Here is a 25,408-nt window from a genome sequence, read left to right as displayed (position 1 = left end):
ACTACTAAATTATTTAGGTAGCTGTCAACTAGCGGCTACATTAAATATTTTTTGTTTGGTAGTCCATGATGATTAAAACGTTGGCGACCGATGCTATAGAGGATTAGTGATTTTGTGGTTTTGGGTAATCTTTCGGAAGGTGGAAGGGTGTGTTAGTTTTGCGGATTTATTTTTGTGTTTTTCCCCTGGCGCAAGTTTTGGTAGGGGAGAGTACGCTGTACGTTAAAGGATCTGACTTTAAATAAATGATACGATACCTGAAATCCAAAATTAAGCAGTAATAGGCTTACAAATGTGATTTTTTCTTCGAATTTCCTTTGAAACTATAACGTTTTCGTTAGTTTTACTATATTAAGAAAGATGTAGAATTTCATGTGGATTGCGAATGGACCTAAATACAGGGTGATCCATAAAAAATGTAACTTCTGACCCCCTACTTTGTGTTCGCACCCTGTACAAATAAAAACATTTTTGAAATATGCAGCTATTCTATGATATAATATTATCGTACAAAAGTACAATTTAGACAAATCTTTCCTTAGGGCCCTAATTGCACTCCACGCACTCGTTGACTGACTGGTCCCCGTAAGACAACGGCATTAAATTATAGTGAAACTAAAAAACCAAAGGGGGCGCTAGAAAATCTAGACAGCAACAACATGGGATTGGGGATTTCTCGCGATCCGTGTCTTCTTTTTCTTTTCTCCTTTTTTCTTTGTCTTGTTCTAAACGCTTTCTCTATTTTTCCATGCTACTGTGCTGTTTTTAGCGTATTTTTGCATATTTATTTGTAAAAAGCTTTTAATCTCACTTTAGCTGGCAGGCTGGCGGCAAATGCGGGCCAGTAGAAGAACGCTTGTAGAATTGCGAGGAGTGTACGTGTACCTACCGGGGTCGGCGACACCTGGACGCCATCCCCGAGCGTGGTTGTACTCACCTGAAGATTTTTCAGTTTTTTCCTATCGCGTCTTCGAGGAGTAGTCGACTTCGACTCCCAAAAGGTATCTTCCGTTGCGAATTTTGTTTCTGAAAGCTCGAATCGCGAATCTGTTGCTCGTGTCGCCAATAGAAGCTCGAGCTATGAGAGGTGTCCCAAGAACTCAGTACTATTTTGTGAAGGGTTTTTAGCGAAATTTGCGAAAATGCGAATTGCGGGTGAACGGGACGTAGAAAGTGGGTACCGATAAAGAGAATGTGGTAGCCTTGGACAAGATATTATTTATGGTGGAGACAAAACTGGCTAATAGCATACTGATCTCCGACACAAAAATGCGCTGAAGTCCCTTCGATCTCACACGAGGACTTTGATCATTTTTTATGTTGGTTGGATTTTTCCTTTTTTCCGGTACAGTTTATGGTGCATGTACCAGGGGTTGGATTTGGAGGGGTTTCATGTGATTTTTAAACATAGGTAGAGGGGAAGTTTTTCGATTTCCTTGACCTTTGGGCAGCACTTGGGGGCGCTGGCTACTTTTTTCAGAATTTCTAAAGTGCATATTTTAATAACGTAATGGTTTTGTTATTTTCTAGAGTAGGTATGCGCCGTTTTGTCATCTGGATCGGCATACAACGGGCAAGACACCAAGACACAAGATCCCTTTTTGAAAATCATTTATAATTAATATCTGCCCCTAAAATTGAATTTATCGGTAAACTAAGAGGGGAATTAAATTGAAACACTGTTTTTTTATCGAATGGTTAAAAACACCTAACCGACAGCGGCTCCTGCTTAATTACACGTTGACAACACATCGAGCTTTACGTATTAATTAACAATAACAATCTGATATTTCAGCGTGAACATTGTATGAATGATTAATTGTTAATCGCTCCGCATGTGGAAGGATCTAGGTGTATTATGCAATGTAAAAAAACGGCTCTCGTTGCCTATATTATGATGTTCAAAATTAATTGCGACTAAATTAACGTGTGAGTATTTTAAATACGACAATTGTAGAATTAGCGTGCTCTAAATTAACGTTCTCTAGCTGCTGTGCTGTCACGAAACCCCTTTTATTTTCTTCAAATGCGGATGCGCGCTGTGTATACGAATCAATTTTTGTTGTTATCCCTAAAACATTCGCTCGCGTAATGTGAATGACAAACAAAAGAAAAAGGATAACAATCAACCACTTCAATCAGCAAAACCCTGAAAATAACCAGTTATCCCTATTACGCTTTTGTACACTGATTTATATGTAACTGTAAATTAATTTTGGAGGGATGTACCGCGAGAATTCCTGTCGCCTCGGAATAACAAAATAATCGTCTGCATTGTTTTCAAATTTGCGAGTTGATTATTGTGTATAAACATGCGATGTGCATGTAAGTAATTAGCGAACTACCTACGGCACACTGAGCTTTCGGTTAGTTATTGCTAGAAAATGTGCGTGCTATTTCACTCAAAGTTTCGTCATTGTCGCTCTAATCGGTCTTTATAATAACGTCGTTCATTATTACTTTAGAAACTTCGCCGCGGTTACTTCACGTTATATAGTTCATTTCGGGCTAATTTTTAATTGTATAATAACGTAGTTTTAATTATATGACCTTTTTCCAACTTTTCGGCTTTGTATTTTTTATAAAGCAGCGAAACGTTTGATGTGTATAAAATGCGAACTAAAAAAAAGTATTCACGTTATGTCGAAATGGATTTCGGTTCTGTGTAAGGTCAAAACAAAACTAAAAGTTTACTGCAATAAGTACCAAATAGCACAATAGATACAATTTACTAGGGGCTCTTGGAGTGAAATCGCTACTTTTATTCAGCAAACGAGCGATGGTTGTTGAATGAGTACAAAGAGGATCGTGATCCGCACTCTCCGAAATAGCACTCTCACGCGTGGACGGTTTCGAAATTAAAATGTTTAATTAATTCCTTCGTTTGAATGAAAAATCAAATAACCTGAAATGTAAGTCCAGTTTCAAGGTTCATTTCATTCATTCATCCCAAGAAACGAAGCCGTGCCGTATTCGTATACTGCATTCACTTTCCTAATACCAGCTCGCCTACGTTCTAACGGAAATATAAAACAAACTTGCTCCACCAACACGTGTTCCACCCATTCCATACGTGTAATCATGTAAAAAGTGAATTATACACGCGTCCCAGCTAGATACGAGTATATGCAATGTTTGACTTCTTTTTTCTTTCGAAGTTAATAGCGCTCGCTTGCACATTCAGATTTAAACAATGCGATTGTCTGGGAAATTTCACTTTGTAAATTGGTTTTCAAGAACTTGCCGTTTTCTATATACCTCATTCTACTAGTTTTAAATAATCTGTCAAAACAGCTTCTATTTGACCGTGGTTAGTTTGAATCTTTTAATTCCTGGGGGTCCTAGCATCGCAGTAGTGGCAGAATTTTGAATTTTCGAATATTTCTAAAGTTCTATTTGTGTGACAGTATTGACCATAGTCACTTCTAGGTGAAGTATAACGTATAACGTACGGCCTACTAGCTCAGGGTTAGAAAATAACATAAATGCTTGAAAATTAATCGTTCCACCCCCTCTCTCGAGGGAAACTTTCAAAGTTTTCAGACGATCGAAAAATAAAAATACAAAAATTGAAATCCTGAAAACCCACCCCCCTATGACAATCATCCCGCCCCCAAAAAGCACACGAAGCCAATTCATCCACCCATGATCAGCACCACAGGAACACTCGACAACCTTCCTTCACCAAAACAGACCTAATCTAAAACGACTCCAAAAATGGCCACAGATTCGTCCCCGGGTCCTTTCTTAGGTGAAAAAACGGTTACGAACCCCATCTAAACGCACTAACGTCCTCATTTTTCTAGATATCGACTTGCTCTAATCCTTCCTCTCTCCAATAAAAAAATCGCAAACCGAAGCCTCAATAAATAAAGGAGTTAGAATTTTTTATTTATTTTTTTCCACCGGTCCTTCTTTGAGCCCAAAAACAAAAAGAATGGACGTGGCCCCCTTCCGATCGACCTACTTCATTTTTGAGCATTCATCTTCTGCACCGATTTAATTCTTTATGACCGTACCGCTAAAATTTTAAAGGTAAGTATTTGATACTTTCCATTCCGTTAATTATAAGGCTTTGCTGTCCTGCATTTGATTTCGCGTAGCTAACGTTAATTAATTGATCCTTTGTTGCTTGCGTTTTTTACCGTGTGCCGTTCTTCTGCTTTTAGATTTTGTACCAGTGGCGGCCAGTGGCCGCCGCCATGTACCTGTGAGATCCCTGAAGTCTCCAGCTGAATACCCGAGGATCCTGAGACTCTACTTGTTCCTAAGAATTTTACTAAAAAACGTTTCCAAAGAAGTCATAGGAACTGTACGAGCCTCCTTAAAAAATATCTGACGCAACATTTCTGGGTTTTTTCTTGTAAATGCAACGAAACGCCAATTTCGATTAAAAAAATCGAAGAAAAATTTAAATTCTTTGTCTTGTTAATTGTACTTGTCTTCGGAAATAATATCACCATACGCATAACGCTACATATTACAAAGCACCATTAATTCCGAACGAATATCAATACTAATTACGTTATACGAACGATAGGCGTTAAAAATTAAATGAGAATTTTTATTCCATATTAATTTTTTTTAATTATTGAAAGGTAATTAAACAGCCCTGAGCGCTGTTACGTGTATTGGCAATTAAGCATTTATATATGTGTTTGTAGGCATATAAATTTGAAGTTAATTTATTTTACGTGTACGCTACAGTTCACATTTAAATTAGTTGCTGAAATCGAGTAGTTTACATTGTTTTTTTGAACAAATTATTCAATTTTTTTTTATTATTGAAAAACAATTTTTATTTGTTGCGCGAACGTGTTTGACTCTTCCGATACTCCTCATTACAAGGACGCCACCAAAGGCTAGCTGCTCAGATTGTCCAGAAGCTCTTCAGGACTTCAGGATTAGGAACAGATCGAAATAATTGAGTGAGAAAGGGAGGGGGGAGGGTACTACCCCGCGCTCGTAACAAATGCGAAGGTACGATAAGTAAACAAAAATCAGCCAGTCGAACAAATACCATTAGTTCTTTTACAACTAACTGCGTGAGTATGAAAGGAAATTGAGTGAAGGCTAAGTTGACACTCGTGCTATTGAACGCTATTGTCGTTTCTCTAGGTTGAAACAATGCCGAAGATGGTCGAGCGACCAACCTTTTGTAGTATAAAAATGTTGTTAACGTGATTTCGATCTGAATATCGGAAATGGTAGTCGGGACATCCCGTATGTCACAATAATTTAAGGTATTTCATAAGACCTGGGAATTTTTTAATTGGATAATGGAAAAATTTTGTTGAATTGTCATTTTAATAGTTTCTTATTTTAATTTAGTCGGTAATTGTTTAATTCATTTAATTCTGTTTGTTATACCTATTTAGTTTGTGTCATAAAGGGAAAACTTAATAAATTTAATGAACGAAGAGAAGGGCCCATAGATCATATTGTTTAAATATTTTACGTTACATAAACAGCACAATATCTGAAACCCTTAATCTGCGGACCTATGTTCTTGGTTTCTTCCAATTACGTGGATAAAAATTCTCCCTTTTTTTAACTAGAACAAACAAGCAACTGTTTAGTACATGCGACAATTTTAAAACACAAATTAAAGTTTAAAAAGAAATTCAGATGTAACACATAAATTTTTAAAAATTGCAAAAATTCAATGTTGTTAGGTTTAAAATTAATCTATTAAATTTCGCGAATCTAACCACACAAAATTAGACCTTAAGTCAAATCAGGAACAAAAATTGAGTTTTGCAAAACCCTTCAATCCATAATCATAAGTTTAATTAGGGGCTGAAATTCATCTAATCGATGAATGCGCTTGCAACTCCAAAAGTCTTCATGTGTCCAATAGTCCAGGGAATAGAGGGTTTTAACTTGCAAAATGAGAAGTAGTTCCAATTTCTTTTGCATGTCATAGACAGTCATCTGGTGGTTAAGAATCTAAGTTTTCGACCTCCCAACCCTTGTGCTTCCCTCGTACCATCCCCAAAACCCCTGAAATTTGGTTGGTTTCTTAGTTTTTCAATCACGTCTTTTTAATGGTTCACTTTAGAAAAAAATATTGTTATCAGAAATTGTAGACCATAAAATTCTAGAGAACTTTGATATACACTACTTTTTTGTGAAATGTTTATTAAAAAAGATATAGAGCTTGAGAGTTGGTTATATTTTGAAGAATTCTGAAATTTCTATGTAGATGTTTTAACCAAATTTCATACTTTATCTCTATAATTAAGAGTTTTATGAGAAAATATCTTGAATTTATCGTGGTATAAATCCCTCTACCCTGCACCCTTACCAAAGGGGATGCATAATAATGAAACTTGCAACCCTTGCTAGTGAGGATACTTGAATTACTGTGAGATTATAGCCCTTTCTAATATACTTTTGAAATGAAAAAATTGTCACACTTCAGTTCAGTTTAACCCAGTTTATAGTCTACAATTTCTGATAACAATATTTTTTTGTAAAATGAACTTATAAAAAGATATGATTGAAAAACTAAAAAACCAACCAAATTTCTTTGGTTTTAAGGGTGGTACGGGGGAAGCACAGGGGGTGGGAGGTCGAAAACTTGGATTCTTAACCACCAGATATTCTTTCATGACATGCAAAAAAAATTGGAACTACTTCTCGTTTTGCAGGAAATGGTCCATTTTCAGTCTCTATTTCCTGGACTACAAGTCTACAGTTCGATTCCCTTTTGAATGGAATTGAAATCGTTTAAACATCTATACAGTACGTCCTAAATTGAGTGAGATTGCATGGGTAACCATTTTATTCTTGGAGATAGAGATTAGGTTAAACCCGAACAGCTTTATGCACTGATTAAAATTCTGTTTAGGAAAACTTAAAATTCAAACCCCATTAATAGTTCTTTATTATACAATGCGATAAAGGGAAGTTCAGTTAGTTTCCCTTTATCGGCGTGTATAGTATAAAACTTCATTTTATAACAGAAGCCATAGAAGTCATTACAAAACTTCTGAAAATTCTGTAAGTATTTAATTTGGACATCCAAACACGCTTAGGTTCTTCCGTGGTTTCCATGGAAACAATATTGCATTCTGTTCAGAATTTCATTTTGTATCGTGTTCCGCGTCCCATTTTTAATAAGACAGATGGTATTTGTTTCAGATTATTTACCCTTGCCGTTAAAATACCCTTACGATTAAAGACACTTAGTTTACTAATTCGTACCTATTAAAATGTCAATTTAACATAGTTATTTATTTACTTAGAAAATAACTAAACACCTCAGATTGTTATAAAATTCAAAAATGAAATTTCTAATATCTCTTTTCACCGATGTACCAATCACAAAACGTAAAATACTATTATTACTATTAAAGTTTATTTTTCAATTTTTGATTAAGTGGGGGGCTTGGTTAATCTTATAATCAATTTCATTATTTTTTTCAATTATTTTATGTAAAGAAGGCACTGGGATTAAGTCATTTTCTTTGTAAGTGAAGCCGTTGAAAAATACACAAAACAGATGAAAAGGAATCAAAAGGACTTTTGAACTTTGCACCCTTTTTGTGAAACCCGAAGATCCAAATCCATAAGAAATCAATACAAAGGGTGAGTTTTTTTAGGAACAGTATGGAGATTTCGGAAAGTATAAGAAATACGAATTAGGTTAAATGGGGAAAGATTGGAGTTTTATTGCCTCACTCAGAACAACCTTTGTTTTTCCCAAAATATCCATAGTTTGCAACATATTGTGAAAAAAGTAGTTCGATTATTATTAATGCTCCATAAAAGTGTGAATACAAAAATTAAAGTAAATTGAATTCTCAATAATATTGCCTACTTTAATTTGTGAAAATATTTATAATCCAATTTTTTTTGGTGCCTCGAAAAAAGGCAGTGTAAAACCTTCCTTTTTTTCCAAAAATCGACTGCACCAAAATTTCTCGGGAAAACACTTTTTCCTCGACTTTTTCTTATTAATTTTGGTGCGTAGAATCCAAAACAATTCGCACTTTTTCGATTAGAATTCTCAATCAAAAGTTATAGACTAGAAACCAATTTCGAAAGATAATTCAAAGGGCTGTAACTTTTGAACTAGTAGCCCAATCTTCAAACTGTTTGAAATTATGGATTCTACAGGCCACATTCTATAAGAAAAAATTTTTTTTCCGGTCGTTCTGAGACAATTTTTTTTTGGTGCCTCAAAAAAAGGCAGTGTACAACCTTCCTTTTTTTCCAAAAATCGACTGCACCAAAATTTCTCGGGAAAACACTTTTTCTTATTAATTTTGGTGCGTAGAATCCAAAACAATTTGTACATTTTAAGACTAGAAACCAATTTCGAAAGAAAATTCAAAGGGCTGTAACTTTTGAACTAGTAGCCCAATCTTCAAACTGTTTGAAATTATGGATTCTACAGGCCACATTCTACAAGAAAACACTTCTTCTTATTAATTTTGGTGCGCAGAATCCAAAACAATTCGTACTTTTTCGATTAGACTTCTCAATCAAAAGTTATAGACTAGAAACCAATTTCGAAAGAAAATTCAAAGGGCTGTAACTTTTGAATTAGTAGCCCAATCTTCAAACTGTTTGAAATTATGGATTCTACAGGCCACATTCTATAAGACAAAGTTTTTTTCCGGTCGCTCTGAGACAATTTTTTTTGGTGCCTCAAAAAAAGGCAGCAAACCTTTCTTTTTTTCCAAAAATCGACTGCACCAAAATTTCTCGGGAAAACACTTTTTCTTATTAATTTTGGTGCGTAGAATCCAAAACAATTTCTAATTTGTGAAAATATTTATAATCGGTCACAGAAACATATGTTTTTAGAAAATGTATAATAAAACGGAAAGCATAACAGATAGATATAGGGAATATAATAATTGATCGATGTAGAATTTTTTTCGACATTTGAAAATGCAAAAAAAATAAAGCAGGTTTTACTTGAAAAATCAACTTTTTTAAGGTCTGAAGTTAGTAAAATTTTAAAACACCCTGTAGAATCAATTAAATCAACATTTAAATCATTCTTACATAGCGTCAGTTGTATTATTGATATTGGAAGATAACAGGGCGAAAAAAAGCAGTCAAACGTAAAAAATCTTGAATAACTTGAAAACCTTTGTGGCTGGGTAATGGGTATAGGGAGATGTGGTATCAAATGACGTAGAATTTGATAGAGATTTCGAAAATTCAATGAAATACAGGGCGTTGCATTTAAAATAAGAAAGTTGCTATCCACATTTGGTAAAACCGGAAGTGAAACGATCATGATAAGATTTTCTTTTGATAGATCATGAAAAATTATGTTGATATGCAAATTTTCAGATTTACAACTAATTGCGTGAAACAGCCTGTATAAGTGGAAATAGTGAGGAGGACAAGGTGGCGATACCTGCCATTTAATTTTTCCCAAACGCAATTTCTTTTCCTGCAAAAGCCGCAAAGTGGCAATGTACGTTAAGGTTAGACAACCCACACTGTTTTAATTCCGTATGAAATATTCAAATCTAATTTGTTAATTAATGAATTTTACGTCGTAAAGAATATACCATGACGGTGGTTGTACACGTCCACCATTTAAATTTAAACATCCATATAAGTAATTTAGATTTATACCGTCATGACAAACAGCGTGTATAAATACTAATTAAACATAAGAGATTAATCTCTTAGTTGCTTCCACATATCCTTCACGCAGGGGTCGTTTCCCTTGTCAGTTGGACTTTACAAACTTAACGCCTCAGCACGAACCGCATTAACGCTCATTGTCCAGAAGCCCTATTTTTCATGCTTAGGTACAATATATATATTCGCCAGTTGCCGAATTTCACTTAGTCACCAAAAAGAAGCATTTGCACGGAGTACAAACAATTACCTAATAAACATTAGATAAATATAGGCGGCAGTAGGCGGTTATGTTTAATTTAAATTTTGGTAATGAGAATAATAATTAATACGAACACCGGCAAATATTATTCACCGCGTTTCGTGATAAACAGTAATTTATAAGGGGCTATTATGAATTCAGGCGTTGAATATTTTTTAGGGGATAACAAAACTCGCCTTATTTCAGACTAACGCTATAAGTAAAATGACCACTACAATCTGAAACTATTGAACGATACAAACGAAATACAAAGTCGTTGTTTTTTATATTTATTATAATTATAAGTAACTTGGCCGAACTAATATTTGTGCTCGAAAAATTAGATAACTGCAAAGGCAGAAAGAAAGGAAAGCTTATTTTGAATTTAAACACACTTACCCCCACGTTTCAGAACGCAATCGGCACACCTTTCGTTCCCTGGAACAAAAAAAGATATCAACAAATGACCAAATAATACATTTTTTTATATTTAAGAATGATAGGTAAAAAATAAGGGACATTAAATCCCTCTAATTAAGCAAGCAAACATTCACACACATTCAAGTTAAAATATACTATTATCTGCTCGTTGAACAGAAATAGTGAAGGCACTCCTCCAAAATTATCGCCACATTTAAATGCAACATGTTGGTCCAATTTTCAAATGCCAGTAACACACGGGAAATTTTACTTTCAATGTTTACTTGCATAAATTGTCGTTGATCTCATTTGGCAAATTGATATCGTAATGGACTTCCTAGTGCCTTTGATAATCATTCTGGGAAATGACTTGTCAGTCATCAGAATTCTGATTGGGGGTCGTGCAATCTTGAAATTATGATGAATCTTTCTTTATACTATACTACATACACATGATATTTTCAAAATTTGCGTTACTGTATAATGATATTGTAAGTGTATGTATTATATTTTGCATGTTATGTTTGGTGTTAATAATTAATTAAATGAGTTTCTGTGGTGTGATCACGACTGTGTTCATATGACTTTTTTTCCGCTTTTGATAGTTTTCTGGGTGTAAAACTGACTACCGCTTATATTGGACAAAATTTAATGGGAATGGATTGACTATTTCTGTTAAAACAAGAAATTAGAAATTTCTAATTAGTCTGACACTGTAACTTTATTCGAGTGCAGTTTGTATAGTTATAAAATGGAAATATCGAACAAACATGTACGTAACAAAATATGACGATAACATCTGACAAACGAGGTGAAGCGTTTTAAAATAAAAAAAAAGTCTTCATTTGCACAACCACTCCATGCATCGGTAATTGACGTTTATAAAATACATATCTACTACCTCGCAACGCTCAAAAGGGCGGGGGGTTAAATATCAAAAGCCGTATATTAATATGTAGGCTGCACGAGTAATTAATTTTCTGTTACAGAAAATGATAACATTTCTCTTTGAAAAGGTGAAAATATCAAACCACTGTTGACAACCAACATGAATACGTGAAAATTAATTATTAAACGGAGAAATTCGCTTTCACACTAATTGTCATTATTTTCAGTTAAAAATTACCTATGTCCGTCTTTTAACAAAAACGAAAAACAATAGGCTCTAGTTAGAAAGAATAATTGTGCAATATGACGTGCAGAAAAATCAGCATTCGTACTTCATCAATGATCGCCAAGTAGTTCCTGAACAAGATCGCGCGACCAGAAAAATCTCAGGTGATCCAGAACCAACCCAATCGGACAATCTGCATTTCCGCACAAACACTGGCGCTATCAAGAGAGGGGGCGAATGGGAACAAAGGTGTTCCCGGAAAATAATGGAAAGGGAAAAAGTGGAAAAACCCTGCAGTTGCACTAGGACACTAGGAATTATATCCGATCACGATAAGGGGTCGAGGAGGAGGACTATGGTTGGTAGAGATTGATTTCTTTCGTTGGAACCTTCCATTAGAGTACCCCCACCCCCAAATCTCCTCTTTTGATAAGGAGTGAGAAAGAAAGGTGAGAAAATTGGTAGAAAATAGTTCCTTTTGTTGAGACCTTCAATTAGAGTACTACGAAAGATACCATTAATCCCCCCCCCCACACACACACCCTGGTCACACTTTCATCTTTAAAGGTAAGTTATAATTGGTACAAACCAATTCATTTCGATGAGACCTTCATTAGAAGGGTAGTAGAACGTGCCTTCACCCCCCTCATTTTTAAAAGTTATTGACGTTTTACTTTCAAAAACGCATCTCAGGCAATAATTCATGAGCCCCCCCCCCCTTTTAATTCTTAAAAATGCCCTAAAAATGAGGCAAGTTTTCAATTTTCATTTTTAATTTTCTTAAAAATGCACCGATTTTGATGAAATTTTTAAAAGCGAAATCGCATCAATCCTAAGAAAAATAAAATTTCGTAGCTCGAAAACGGCGCCGGGGATCCTTTTCCTATTTCCTGAGATTCCTGAATGTTATGCAACTGTTGATTAATCCTTTGGTGAATCGGAGCCGGTGCTGGGTCTAGAAACACCGCCCCGGGTTGTCGCTGTCAAAATGAAGCTAGCTACTAAATTAGTACGTCTGGGGAAAAATAAGGGAAGATCTCGGCAAATGAAAACTAAACGGAAATAAATTAAACGTAATTCTGGTTTTCTAATCTGGGATGCATCTGGTTTCTGGTCGGTAAGAGGTGCAGGAATTAAGTTCCTGAAGTCGTAACAATCACACGTTTATAGGAACAAGGAGAGGCGCAAAACAGGTGGGAGATTGAGATGGGATTTTAAGTTCCAAATACGACAACAGGCGATATATAACGGGGGAATTTTACCGCACATAATACAGGATGTTTACAAAAAAAATTACCGTCCGTGTACATCGGATTTCCCTCAGCTCCCACTCCCCTGAGTGATTCCATTCAATACACCCAGGTTAGTTGACACTGGGAGTCAAATAATTTCAGAAGCCAATTCTCGAAGACCTAAAGAAGCAGGTCGAAGCGAATTCGTGTGGATTTTGTTTGACTTGAAAAAGGGATCGATAATGCAAACCTATGACTATTGGACAAAGAGCTGTTAAGTTAAGAGTAGCTTTCAATAGAAGTGAAATATCATAAATTGCATATGATTTCATAAATACGGCTTTCCGGAGCTCATATATCAAATGTGTCGTTAAAAATCTTTTACGCCCAGAAAAATTGAAAGTTTTTTTTAAAGAACGCAATTCGTAAAACGTTCAAAAAGTTTTCGAAACGGCAGATGGTTTCCTTCAAGTTTTCGGTTTATATCTATCTAAAGCACAAAATTTACAAAGTTTTAACGGTTCTCCAACGTTATGTGTTTATTCAGAGGCGTATATTATGTTTATAGGAGAGACTTGTTTAATTTTTGTTATAACGTGTAAGGATGAAGTAACAGAAACAACAAACAAAAAGGAATCGATAATAATTTATTATGAAGTGAATGGGAAAGTACATAAAAGTAAACGCAAATATTTATTTTCGATAATATTTGCTAGCAGCAATTTACTGCTTACCCACCCCGATGGAAACATTTAATTTTTCTATCCACGCACGCACGGTTCGCATTTTCGTTTTCGTAATTAATCGTCGGCGAGCTTTGATTTATTGGAAAATGAAATCCAGCGCAAAGATTATGCCGCATTTTATATCTATTTTTTACACACACCAAAACACGGACATCAACTCGGTATGTAAGGAAAAGCCCGAGGGAAATATCTCCAAAAGCCGTTTTTATCTGATTTAAATTTAGAAAGCAGTATCGTGTTTCAGTATAATCTTTGACTTATTTGCTAGGTTTCCCTCAGACAATAAAACACCTTCCCTTTCAAACACTTCCAGACTTGCCCAACTCCCAAATATCGGAGCGTTTATTATTCATTGAAATCGCCCAATACAATAGGTACAGATTTTGAAAAGTCGAACGCGTGCGTTGGTTAAATAAATTCAATAGAATTCGAATTGCAATAAATGTCATCACGGTTAGTTTCCGGCCTTTTCGCGCTATAGTTTCAATGCCTTCTGCCAAAGAACAATGGCGCTGGGCGAGAAAAAATTGGGCCGCCGGAAGTGAAGCGAACAATAAATTAAACAACATTGTGATTAGCTCAAATATTTTTATCAAGACATTCGGCGTTTTGTTCGCGTCCCTGTTGCGAGGGGGAGCACAATACTGGATTAATTATGTTAAACACGGCCCTATTGTGCCCCGATTGGAGCGAGAGAAATGCAGAAACAATTAGTTCATTTATCAAATGCAATAAAAATTGTTTGTTGTAGTCTGGGCTGACGTATTTAAAACAAACAATTAATATGTTTTTTATGATTAAAACCTGCAGCCCTGTTTTAAACATATCGGTACATAACTAAAATCTATGCACCCATCAGGGCTGAATAGATGAATATTCCCATAGCCACTCAATAAATGACCTATTTAATTAGGAAGATTCGGAACCACTGAAATGTGGGGCCACCCTGTATATGTGCGAATGTTTTTTAGAGGATTTCATTACAAATGAGGACATAATTGGTTTATTTCACCAGAATTTGTTATTTTTGTCTATTTTTCCATTTTAGAATTGTTTTTAATTTAATTTAATTTAAATGTCAAAATAGCGATTGATAAAAAATTAGATAACCACCCCATCGATTTTTGAAAGTAAAACATTTATAAAATTTATACAGCATCTATTACAACATTGGTCCTAAACATTTTTTCAATTTTTTTCAATTGCGATTATTTTATTTATTCTAAAATTTGTAATAAAACACGTTCTATATTCAAAATCAGTAGTTTTTGAGAAAAACAAAAATCTCTTTTATGACTGAAAATAAGGTTTGGGGCTTGTGTCAATGAAAAAATATATAATGCTTATATAGAGCGTACTCGGAAATGATGTAAAAATAAGGAAACCAAAATATGCATTTCTTCTAAAAACATAAAGGGTTGAACTAGAAAAAATGATAAACAAACACCATTTTAAAATTAATATAACAGAGAAAAAAAGAAAAATCTTTAATTAAAAACGAAATGAATAGAAATTGAAACATGAAATGAATAAGCCGCGAAATAAGCGAAAGTGCTGTTACGCAAAGGAAATGAGTAAATAAATCAAACTGTCAGTTCAATCAGACCCATTAAAACGTAATGACAACAAACGCTGATAGAATAATAAATAACACCCTTTAAAAATATATTTGATGATACTTACTCGTAAATATAGAGCAAACGTATAATTTATAAATCAACCTTAGTATGTGTGTGCGCAGTTCGTCCATTAATCAAATACAAATTCCAAATGAATTTAGGGTTTAAATTGATGTAAAAGTTGTTGGCGCCGTGTATTGTGTTATTCGACCATAGATATAGACATTACCGAATTGCGTAACAAACTGTACCTGCCCTTTTAACTTCAGTGTCTTAAATCGATAGCACCTTAAAACCCTTTCCAAGTTTAATTACGTTTGAATAGATATAATCGTTTTTTTCTTTACTCGTTATTGGAATCTTTGAGCCGATAAGTACCTTCCAATTTTAATTCCACAGACAGTTATTAGTTTCGCGGACTTCAAATGAAAAATTTTGAGGGGAATTTCGCAGACGTCTTTTAGTGCCTTAAAGAATCATTGGGGAGAATTCCAGATATTACTTCGCTGATTTTGCATTCATTGTTGTCAAAAACACCTAGTTAATTAATTGCTCTGGAATAAATGCCCTAGAGAAGCGTTTACCTTATACAATGCCCAAATGTACATATTCACCTGGAGTCCTAGATTATTAGTGAACAAGCAAGGCCTTCTTGATGCATGCGATCTTAATTTAAAATTCATTGCCATATTTGGAAATTACTTTCTATGGAGTCGCTATTTAAAAATTTGAGAGCATACTTAAATTATTTATGAGTCAGGTAACAAAAGGGTTTCGTACAATTTCGATTTTAATTAAAGAAGCTAAAAAACACTATAACTCGAATTATAATCGGTATGTTAATTAAGCGCTTTGAGAGCATCTACAGTTATACCTTCCGGTTGAGGTACAAAAAACGAAATCATAAAAATAGCCAAGTCTATGGCCAAATACTAAAATACAGCACATCAACACTACACTTTAAAACAGGAAGCTTAATTGCTTCCGAGGACAAAATAAATTAGTCCTTTTGTGAAATCACCGACAATGATTTCGATGCAAATTTTATAATATAAAACTGTCCGTCCAATATTTAGATTATTTATAAATTATAAATATCAACAAACTTTGGCATTTTATCTATAGCAGCGCATTTTCCAACGAAATGCTATTAGAGCCCACTTTCTCTGTCCGTCCGTCCGAACGCGTAACTACTCCCACAGTTTTTAATATATTTAGTTCGTTCTTTTTTAAATCGGTAGCATAGCCATGAAAATCTTGACGATTAATGTGCACAGACTGCGCAATATCAACTTTCTTATTTATGGAGATGGGTATTTCTTTGTAATTTTAACCAAAGATTTTAGCAAAAGCAATCGCATGTTGTAAACATCAGATTAACGTGGCTATTCCCAATATCAACTGTCTTATTTATCGAGATATTTTTTGAAATTTTAACCACAGATGCTTCTAGTAAAGGCAAACATATCGCATATTGCAAAAATAAGATGCGCGAATGCATTGATTGCACAATGCCAACTTCCTTATTTATTGAGATACTTCTTTGAAATTTTAACCATAGGGAGCAACCGTGCTCGACTTTCCACAACAAATGAATGATTTCTAGTAAGTATTAGTAATAAACACAAACAAAAGTAAAAAGTTTGAGTTAGGAAGCTGTTCTGCCAAGAATTTAACACCTGGTTTCCATATAAAATCAAAATTTTGCAAGCAATTAGTAACCGTAACAAATAGAATGGAATTTTGCGTAGGTAGGTAATAATAAACCTGAAATTATTAAAACACTTGCTTTAGTAATGAGTATACTTCTTTTTAAACAAAACATCAATAAGGAAAACTGTCACTATTTGATAATCCCAAAAACAAGAATGTGGGAACATTTTCGAAAAACTATCGCAAATATTGGAAAAGAAATTGAATTTTTGATAAAATGTAAGAAATCGTTGTGAGCACTAACTATAAATCATGATAGATTCCAGCTGAATAAAATATTAATTATTTCCGGAAAATTTGAAGTGTTTATTTGAGAATATTCTAGAATATTCGCAAGCGTTCGAGAATTTTCGAGAAAGATATGTGTTTGAAGAAAAGTGCAAATCGAATTGTGCCTCAGTCAGTTCCAACAATTAATACGAAGTAATTAAACTTTCGCTCGTGTTTGTTATAAATTTGATAAATAATTACTACCGTTATAAATTAACTCTGCTATAACTTTATTGTTAATTAAACTTGTAACAAATATAGGAAAATAGTTCCTGGTTATCATGTACATACACGGACGGACGGATAGAAAGTCGTTAATAAATAAATGATAAATTAGATTTACGTTACATACCAACTGCTAAATTTGAAATTTGAAAATTACTCCTGAAAAAGAATGCCCTCGTGAAAGCCTATCTGTATACCTTTTATTGGTGTTATTTAAGGGTTGGTATAGATTTAAAATTAATTACAGGACTAATATATTTAGTGGCAAAACAGCCCTAAATTAGATTTGTCCCTCCCTACTTCGGATACCAAACCAACCAAACGACAAATTTTGAACATTATTTCCTTTATGTCCTTGATGACTTAAAAGGTTAATATATATGGATCAAAAGCACGATTTTAATATTGATTGTCCAAGCATCCCTAAATATAGATGCCCACTTCGTACACCTAAGCAAAACGACTCAATTAGCCGCAAGATTTTAATATTTAGTATCCAAACTGCCCTCGATTGAATTATCGCGTGTATATGCATATTTTTGTATATTTGTTACTAAGTTTATATGAAATATGTAATTTATAGTGCTCCCCGGTTATTGCTAACTGCACACGGAATCCTGGGACTTTTGAGGTTTATTTAGAAAAAATGCTCAAATGAAATCCCTTTTATACTACATCAAATTATATTTTGGGATATTTCAATAAAGATATTTTTAAATTAAAATAATATATCATACACCAGTGGTTCCCAACAGGTGGTCTGCAAGCTATGCCAGAGGGGTCCGCAAGTTATCATTCGAATTAGAACAAAAAACTACAGTGCGAGTGTCTGGTAGATCACAATAAATCTTTTAGTAAACGTTTTTGAAAAATCCTCGAACAGGACAATTTTTATCTTAATAAGACATATTTTACCTAGTATTTTACTGTAATTGTCACTTAAAGATCGTCTTCTGTTTTTGAGATATGACGTAACCGATAATTTTTTACATGGAAACCTTAATTTTGATGCTGAATTTGGAAAGAGCATGAAATTCTAAGACCAAATAAGCTAAAAAAAGTATGGAACTGAATTTTGAACTATTCGAGATAATTGCTTGTAAAGTTTCAAAATATTATTGATAATTAATTATCGCTTACGTCATATTTCAAAAACAAAAGACGCACAATTATAATAAAATGTGTCTCATTTTTTAAGATGAAAATTGACGTGTTCCAGGATTTTTGTCAAAAACGTTTATTTATTTATTTATTTATTGTGATAGTTCCAGACTTTACGCTAGCACTGTATATTTGGTACAGTAACAGATTTTCAGGTTTTACAGCTTTCTGAGCTCTTTAGCGAATTCTAACTCTTGCGTCTGGGTTTATTTGGGAACCAACGCTAAGACTCTACCGCCGTCACTGGAACTAAATGAGGGAGTGGGGGAGTAGAATGCGCGCTGCCTGATTGCAGCTGTGACTTCTTCAAAATCAAAATTTTCAAAAGGAATTTGTTAGCAAAACACACAGATTTGAAGAAAAACACTGAGCAATAACAATACTTAAAGACAAAATTGACAACAAATTTTAAGCTTCATTTTTTTCTCAAAATGTCAACCCTAATTTCTAATACAATTAAATAACAACTCTTACTCTTACTAACAGGCCTAATTATAATATTTTTTTAAGAGACTTCGTTGGTAACAAAAGACAACCGTGAATCATTTTTATAAACCTTCATATCTAACAAAATGTGGAATACGATCAGGAAATGATTATTTTATTAACAGAAGATAAGCGAGTAATTATTTTATCATAAACAATCGACGTTTTGCACGAATTATCGTTTGCTGTTTACACGACATTTTCTTAAAAACCCAGTATCTAGATAAAATGGAAATCCAAATCCATCAAACATAAGATTTTTCGATTCGTATGAACTAAAAAAATTCCCAAAAGAGCGTTCATTTTAACATTGTCCTGGGGTCCAAAAGTTAACGCGACGTAAGGGCCATATTCGGCATGTATTTGCTAATCATTTCTTTTAGAATTTGTAAAAATATGATAAACTGGCAATCTCAAAGGGAACAAATTTTGGGTAAGTGATTTTTTAGCATCATGTTAGCGTTAGCGGATTTTCCATTTGCACAGGAAAAACCCTGGTAGCATTTATTTGTTACCATGCCAACAGTTTTTTTAGCACTTTCACCAAATATTCGTTTCGTGACTTAAGTAAATAAAGTAAATTTCAAAATTGTAATGAATTTTTTACCTGGGTTTGGTTGCAGTTCACTAATTGATTCATCACAATATTTCACAACTGAGGGAAACACTTATATTTACGCGAAATTCGATAGTGATTACTGATTATCTACTGGTTGGGAACGCGTCGCGTCGTATACGCAAAGAAGGTCGTTATACTAATTTCCCCTTTCACATGCACCGTCTTACACTATCGGCCAATCAAGCGCTAGCCTTTATCAAATCTATTTGCGACGTCATCAAACACCTGTTTTTAACAATGTTCGAACTGTTAGATATTTAGCATATGTGTCTAAATTTAATGGGAGATAATAATCAGTTGCCTTTTCAAATTAATAAAATAATTCCATTCATTTATTATGTTTGACATTTTTTTGTGTAATTTCAGGGACGTAGAAAAAGGGATTCAGGGAAAACTAAATTTTCGAGGGTGTACGCGTCACCGACAATGGTGATCCAAAATTTTGCCTCTCCGCTAAACAGCATTCCTGCTCCAAAATTAAGCAAAGAAATCGGGTTACAAACTGCAATTACTAAAACAGTGCCCAATAAAAAATAAATAATGCGTCATCTGTATAGAGAATTACCAAATGAAAACAATTACACTCGTAGTCAGCCATGCACTAATTCGAAGTAAATTTTCACCTTCGTTAATGATACTCAGCACTTCTGAAGTTCTCATTCTCACTTTGCAAGAAACCGATGATTCTGCATTACATGAAGTACAGTTTCCATGTGCTTGCTTTTAAGGATTTAGTTATTGCAGCATTTTTTATTTGGACATTTGTAATACGCGGCGATTTCAAGATTCAATTCAAATGTAAATTATATAAATTAAGAAGGGACACAAGTGGTGGATCAACTAAATAAGGGCTTGGGGTGGGCTGGTAACCTGGTTGGTTGGGAAAAGAGGTAAATGTAGTCTAATGACATGCACTTTCAACTAGCGCCTCACATGACAAATACATACCTTGGTTATGGGGTTAATAGTTCAGGTAAATTGAACTTTTTACAAAAGAAAATTGTTAATGGTCTATAAATACGTGAGCAGGGGAGTAGGACTAAGTTTTTGGGGAGGATGAAAAGGAGTGAAAATCGTATGTCGGCAATTTCCGGCAAAAGTTCAAAAAAAAAGACACAAGAGTATTCAATGGAAAAGTCGTAGATCGTGAAAAACTCTAAAACTTTCTTTCCAGTCACTTTCTCACATAACCTCAAAATAACCGAAAAAATCGCGGAAAACCGTGTGTTTTGTTTTTTATTGTTCATTTCCGAAAAAATGATTTTCTTTTAACGAGACTTGGTTGAAATATAGTATTTTACGAATCAAATAACTACAAATATGTCCAATTATAAAAAATTAAGGGTTTCCGAAATATTCGTTTTTTTCGGCAAAAAACTTTTTCTTTCAAATGAAAATTGTCCAGAGATTTATCGTAGGGAATTTTATTTGGTGTCATTTTCTATGCTTTTTGATGAAATAAAAAATATTATAGCCCCTACTAAAGAAGAAGCTCCTAAAACGAAAAAAATTATCAAAGTCCTCGTGTGAGATCGAAGGGACTTCAGCGCATTTTTGTGTGGCAGATCAGTATTCTATTAGCCACTTTTTACTCAACCATGAATAAAAGATCTTGTCGAAGGATACCACATTCCCTTTGACGGTACCCACTTCCGATGTCCCGTTCACCCGCAATTCGCGTTTGAAGATTTGACTCCTCCGCCATCAGTTAGATCTTGTCGGAGGCTACCACATTTCCTTTTTCGGTGCATACTTATATTACACCCACATTTTGGTGGATCTCGCTAAAAACCTTCCACAAGATAGTACTTAATTTTTGGGCGGCACTTCTCATTGCTCGAGCTTCTATTGGCGACACGAGAAAGAGAGACAGCCATTCGAGATTTACGAAACGTTAAAACGCGTGACAGAATTCGCAACGGAAGGTAAAAGGTGCCCGAAGTTGACTACCTCTCGAAGACGCGCGCGCGCGCCTGCAAAAGGTCGTTAATTTCGCCCCTAGACCAAAAAACAAAATTCCGCAGGAGTTGTGCGCGTTTACAACATGTTTCCGACGACACCAATTTGAAAAGAATCGGACCAAAACTGTAGTAGAAGATAGGAAAAAACTGAAAAACCTTCACGTTAGTATACTACGCTCGAGGATGACGCCCAGATGTCGCCAACCCCACATTATGTAGCCATGTCCCTAAGGTTGACAAATTTCACGGTCCTGTAGATACATGTACACCCGTTGCCTTTCTCCAAGAGTTCTTCTACGCGCCCACATTTGCTGCCAGCCAGCCAGCCAGCCAGCCAGCCATCCGGCCAACCAGCCAGCCAAAGTGAGATTAAAAGCTACTTTTTACAAATAAATTTGCAAAAATGCGCTAAAAATATATGCGTATTTTGTGATTGGGGTTGGATCAAAAGAGCAAATAAAAAATTATCAAAGTCCTCGTGTGAGATCGAAGGGACTTCAGCGCATTTTTGTGTGGCAGATCAGTGTTTTATTAGCCAATATTGATTCCACCATCAATAAGATCTTGCCGAAAGCTACCACGTTCACTTTGTCGGTACCATTTTCTCACTTACCGTGCACTTGCAATTCGCGTTTGAAGTTTTGACTCCACCATCAGTAAAATCCTTTGGGGGTTACCGAGGGGGTTACCATATTCCCTTTGTCGACACCCACTTCTGATCACCCGCAACAATTCGGATTTGAAGTTTCGACTCCACCATCAGTAAGATCTCGTCGGGGGTTACCACATTCCCTTTGTCGATACACAGTTCCGATGTCCCGTTCATTCGTAATTCACATTTTGGTAGATTTCGCTAAAAATCCCGGCATAAAATCGTATTCAACTTTTGGGTACTTCACATAGCTCGACCTTCTATTAGTGACACGAGAAAGAGAGACCGCGATTCGCGCTGTAAGAAACTTTTGGGCGCCCAAAGTCGACTACCCCTCGAAGCGCGCCGCGCAAAAGGTGGTTTATTTCTCCCCTAGGAAAAAAAACAAAATTCCGCCACGCAGGAGTTGTGCGCGTTGACAAGATCTTCCCGACGACACCAATTTGAAAACAATCGGAGAAAAACGGTAGAAGAAGATAGATAAAAACTGAAAAATCTCCAGGTTAGTATAATACGCTCGGGGATGGCGTCCAGATGTCGTCGACTCCAAATCTTGTAGCCCCATCCCTAACGTTCTTAATTACACGGCCCCGATAGTTACATGTACACTCCTTGCCTTTTTACAAGCGTTTTTCTACGGGCGCGCATTTACTGCCAGCCAGCCAGCCAGCCAGCCAGCCAGCCAAAGTGAGATTAAAAGCTACTTTTTACAAAAAAAAATTTTTGCAAAAATGCGCTAAAAAGTGCCTACTATTTCTGTGTGTGAACTGTGAACAAACACTTTCTTTATAGTATCATCATAGATCATTCATAAGCATTTAGGTTTCATAATAGAGTTTCATATGAAAATGAAAAATAACAATATTTTCCCATTTTTTGTGCATTTTTGCAAATTTATTTGTAGAAAGGTAGCTTTTAATCTCATATTTCGGAGATAATTCGCATTTGAAATGGTTTTTTCTAAAAAAAACCAAAACAAATGCGATCTAAGTCACCTTGTATTAAAATTTTATTTTGACGCTTCAATTTGTTTGTGAACCTGTCAGTTCTCCGAAACGAATCAATAGAATTTAAAAAGCAAAGCAGATTAGTAATCACGATTAAATTGGCTTTCAAATAATGTGCCATTTGCCATAGGATTCCATTTAAAATTTTAGGGGTTAAGCTCCCTACGTAGAGGGGTGAAGACTTGGGTTCGTGATTTGTATTCCAAAAGTTGTCCCCCTCGAATACAAAATTGACGTGTTCGAGGATTTTTCGAAATTTCTAAATTTAATACCCTAAAAGCCCTCTGTATACTTCTCGTTGGATCACTCTGTATATATAAGGTGGTGTGCCTGTGAATATTAAAAAAAATGAGCGAGAGCCAGAATCAAACCAAATTTATTCAAAATGCAAGACTCAAAATATTCATTTCTGCTTTAATTTTTGTTAGCTACCGGAACACATTGATGTATTCGAAATGAATTTTACAGATTACGCAAATGTGTAAGTGAAGCATCACATGAGCACAATAAATTAAAGAAAGAACAAGTTGTAAATCATCATTCAGCATTGCCTGCCAGCCGGCCGGCCAACCAGCCACTAGCCAGCCATAACGAATATAATAGCGTATTTTTTTCAAAAATGCGCTAAAAATATGACATGAAAACTATCCGGGTCGCACAAAGGATTCGAATAAAAACTTTCCACCAACTTTTTTCGCTATTCCCCTTTTCTTTCTTTTTGAAATCATTTCCGCAATCCGCCCGAGTGCCGAATGTACTTGTATGATTATTATGATTTGTTCAAATTATAGCGCGCGCCAAACAAACAAAGTTAAATTTCATCGGATAAGACTCCGTATCGCAAACGACCAGATATACCTTTTTAACATGCAATCTGACAAAACAATTTAAAAAAGCAATAAAATCTAACCAAAAAAATATTACGCAATTACAAAACAATTCTAAAAAGAAAAATAGACACTGAAACAACAAATTCGCGTTTGAAATTTTGACTTCTCCATCACTAAGATCTTGTCGGAGGCTACCACATTCCCTTTGTCGATATTCACTCCCGATGTCTCGTTCACCGGCAATTCGCATTTTGGTGGATTTCACTAAAAGCCCTTCACAAAATAGCACTCAATTTTTGGGGCACGAGCTTCTATTGGCGACACGACTAAGAGTCTAAAAGTCGACTACCCCTCAAAGACGCGAGCCTTGCAAAAGTGGTTAATTTCTCCCTTACGGGAAAACCGTCACGCAGGTTGTGCGGATTTACAGGTGTCACGACATTTTTGACAAAATCATGAACACAAAAAAACCAAACGAAATCCTTTTTTTTCTCTTGATCGAAATGCTTCCTTATAATTAACAATAGTATTACAAAAAAATCTTAAACTAAATGTTAGTATTATGTACAAAAAATAATTAAAATCAAAGCAGTATATGAAAAGAAATTATGGAAGCATTCGAGGTAAGTACGTAATGGATTTTCTAAAATTTGATGAGCATAGGTAAAGTTCAACAGATAGCTGGACAGCGCTTGTTTTGTGAAGGTAAGTATGATTGATAATGATTGGACGTATCTCTGACCTTTTGTCTTTACAGCTCCAACCTCTCAACATGTGAAATTCCTCTGGCTATACAGATGTACATCCGGATTGGAGGGATGGCAACAATGTAGGCTCCTGATTGGGAGATAATAGTTCTGACTTCTGGACGTTACTTTCGATATTTTTTATATCGAAATAAGAAAATCGGGAAATAGCTAAAATAGTACTTTCAATAGAAACTTTATTGCTTACATTTCTTTACTTGAGGCTTATGTTAAACCCTATTTCGTCTTGTGGAAAAATTTCCACTAGTGACAATATTCAAATTATAAAAAACTGGTACGCTTACTCAGAAGTCAGACTAATACTTAATTAAATACAACAATTGATCCGTCAATTGACGACAAATAATTTAAATTATATCGCATTCGCAATACAACTGCAATCGCTAAAAAACGACAAAAATATGTTTAAATTGTTGTAAATTTCCCAAATAAAATAATGTTTATAACAAATAACAAGAATAAAACTAGTAATGCCATCTATATTGTATGTATCCATTCTTGTAAGGGAAAACTGTACAGTAATCCGTTACACAGGATCTTTCCGACGACAGCAACTGGAAAACAATCGGATCAAAACTGTAGAAGAAGATAGGAAAAAAGTGAAAAATCACCACGTTAGTGAACACGCTCGGCGATGGCGCCCAGTTGGTGCCGACCCCGATAGGTACATGTACACTTCTCGTCCTACAAGTAACAATCGTTCCAGCCGGCTTAAAAGTTCTTACAAATA

The 25,408-nt window shown here is 35.0% G+C and overlaps 1 protein-coding gene across 1 annotated transcript in view; it reads right to left on the bottom strand.

Moving 5' to 3' along the window:
• LOC116166355 (fat-like cadherin-related tumor suppressor homolog) overlaps positions 1 to 25,408 on the bottom strand; it is a 288,265-nt gene that overhangs the window by 229,847 nt on the left and 33,010 nt on the right. The window contains exon 3 of the mRNA XM_031481312.1: positions 10,256 to 10,294. The gene's annotated coding sequence lies outside the window, so the exon portion shown is untranslated. The remainder of the gene's footprint in view (positions 1 to 10,255; positions 10,295 to 25,408) is intronic.

Source organism: Photinus pyralis, unplaced genomic scaffold (assembly GCF_008802855.1).
Source record: "Photinus pyralis isolate 1611_PpyrPB1 unplaced genomic scaffold, Ppyr1.3 Ppyr1.4_LG3b, whole genome shotgun sequence".
Lineage (NCBI taxonomy): Eukaryota > Metazoa > Arthropoda > Insecta > Coleoptera > Lampyridae > Photinus > Photinus pyralis.
This window is presented reverse-complemented; position numbering and strand designations above follow the sequence as displayed.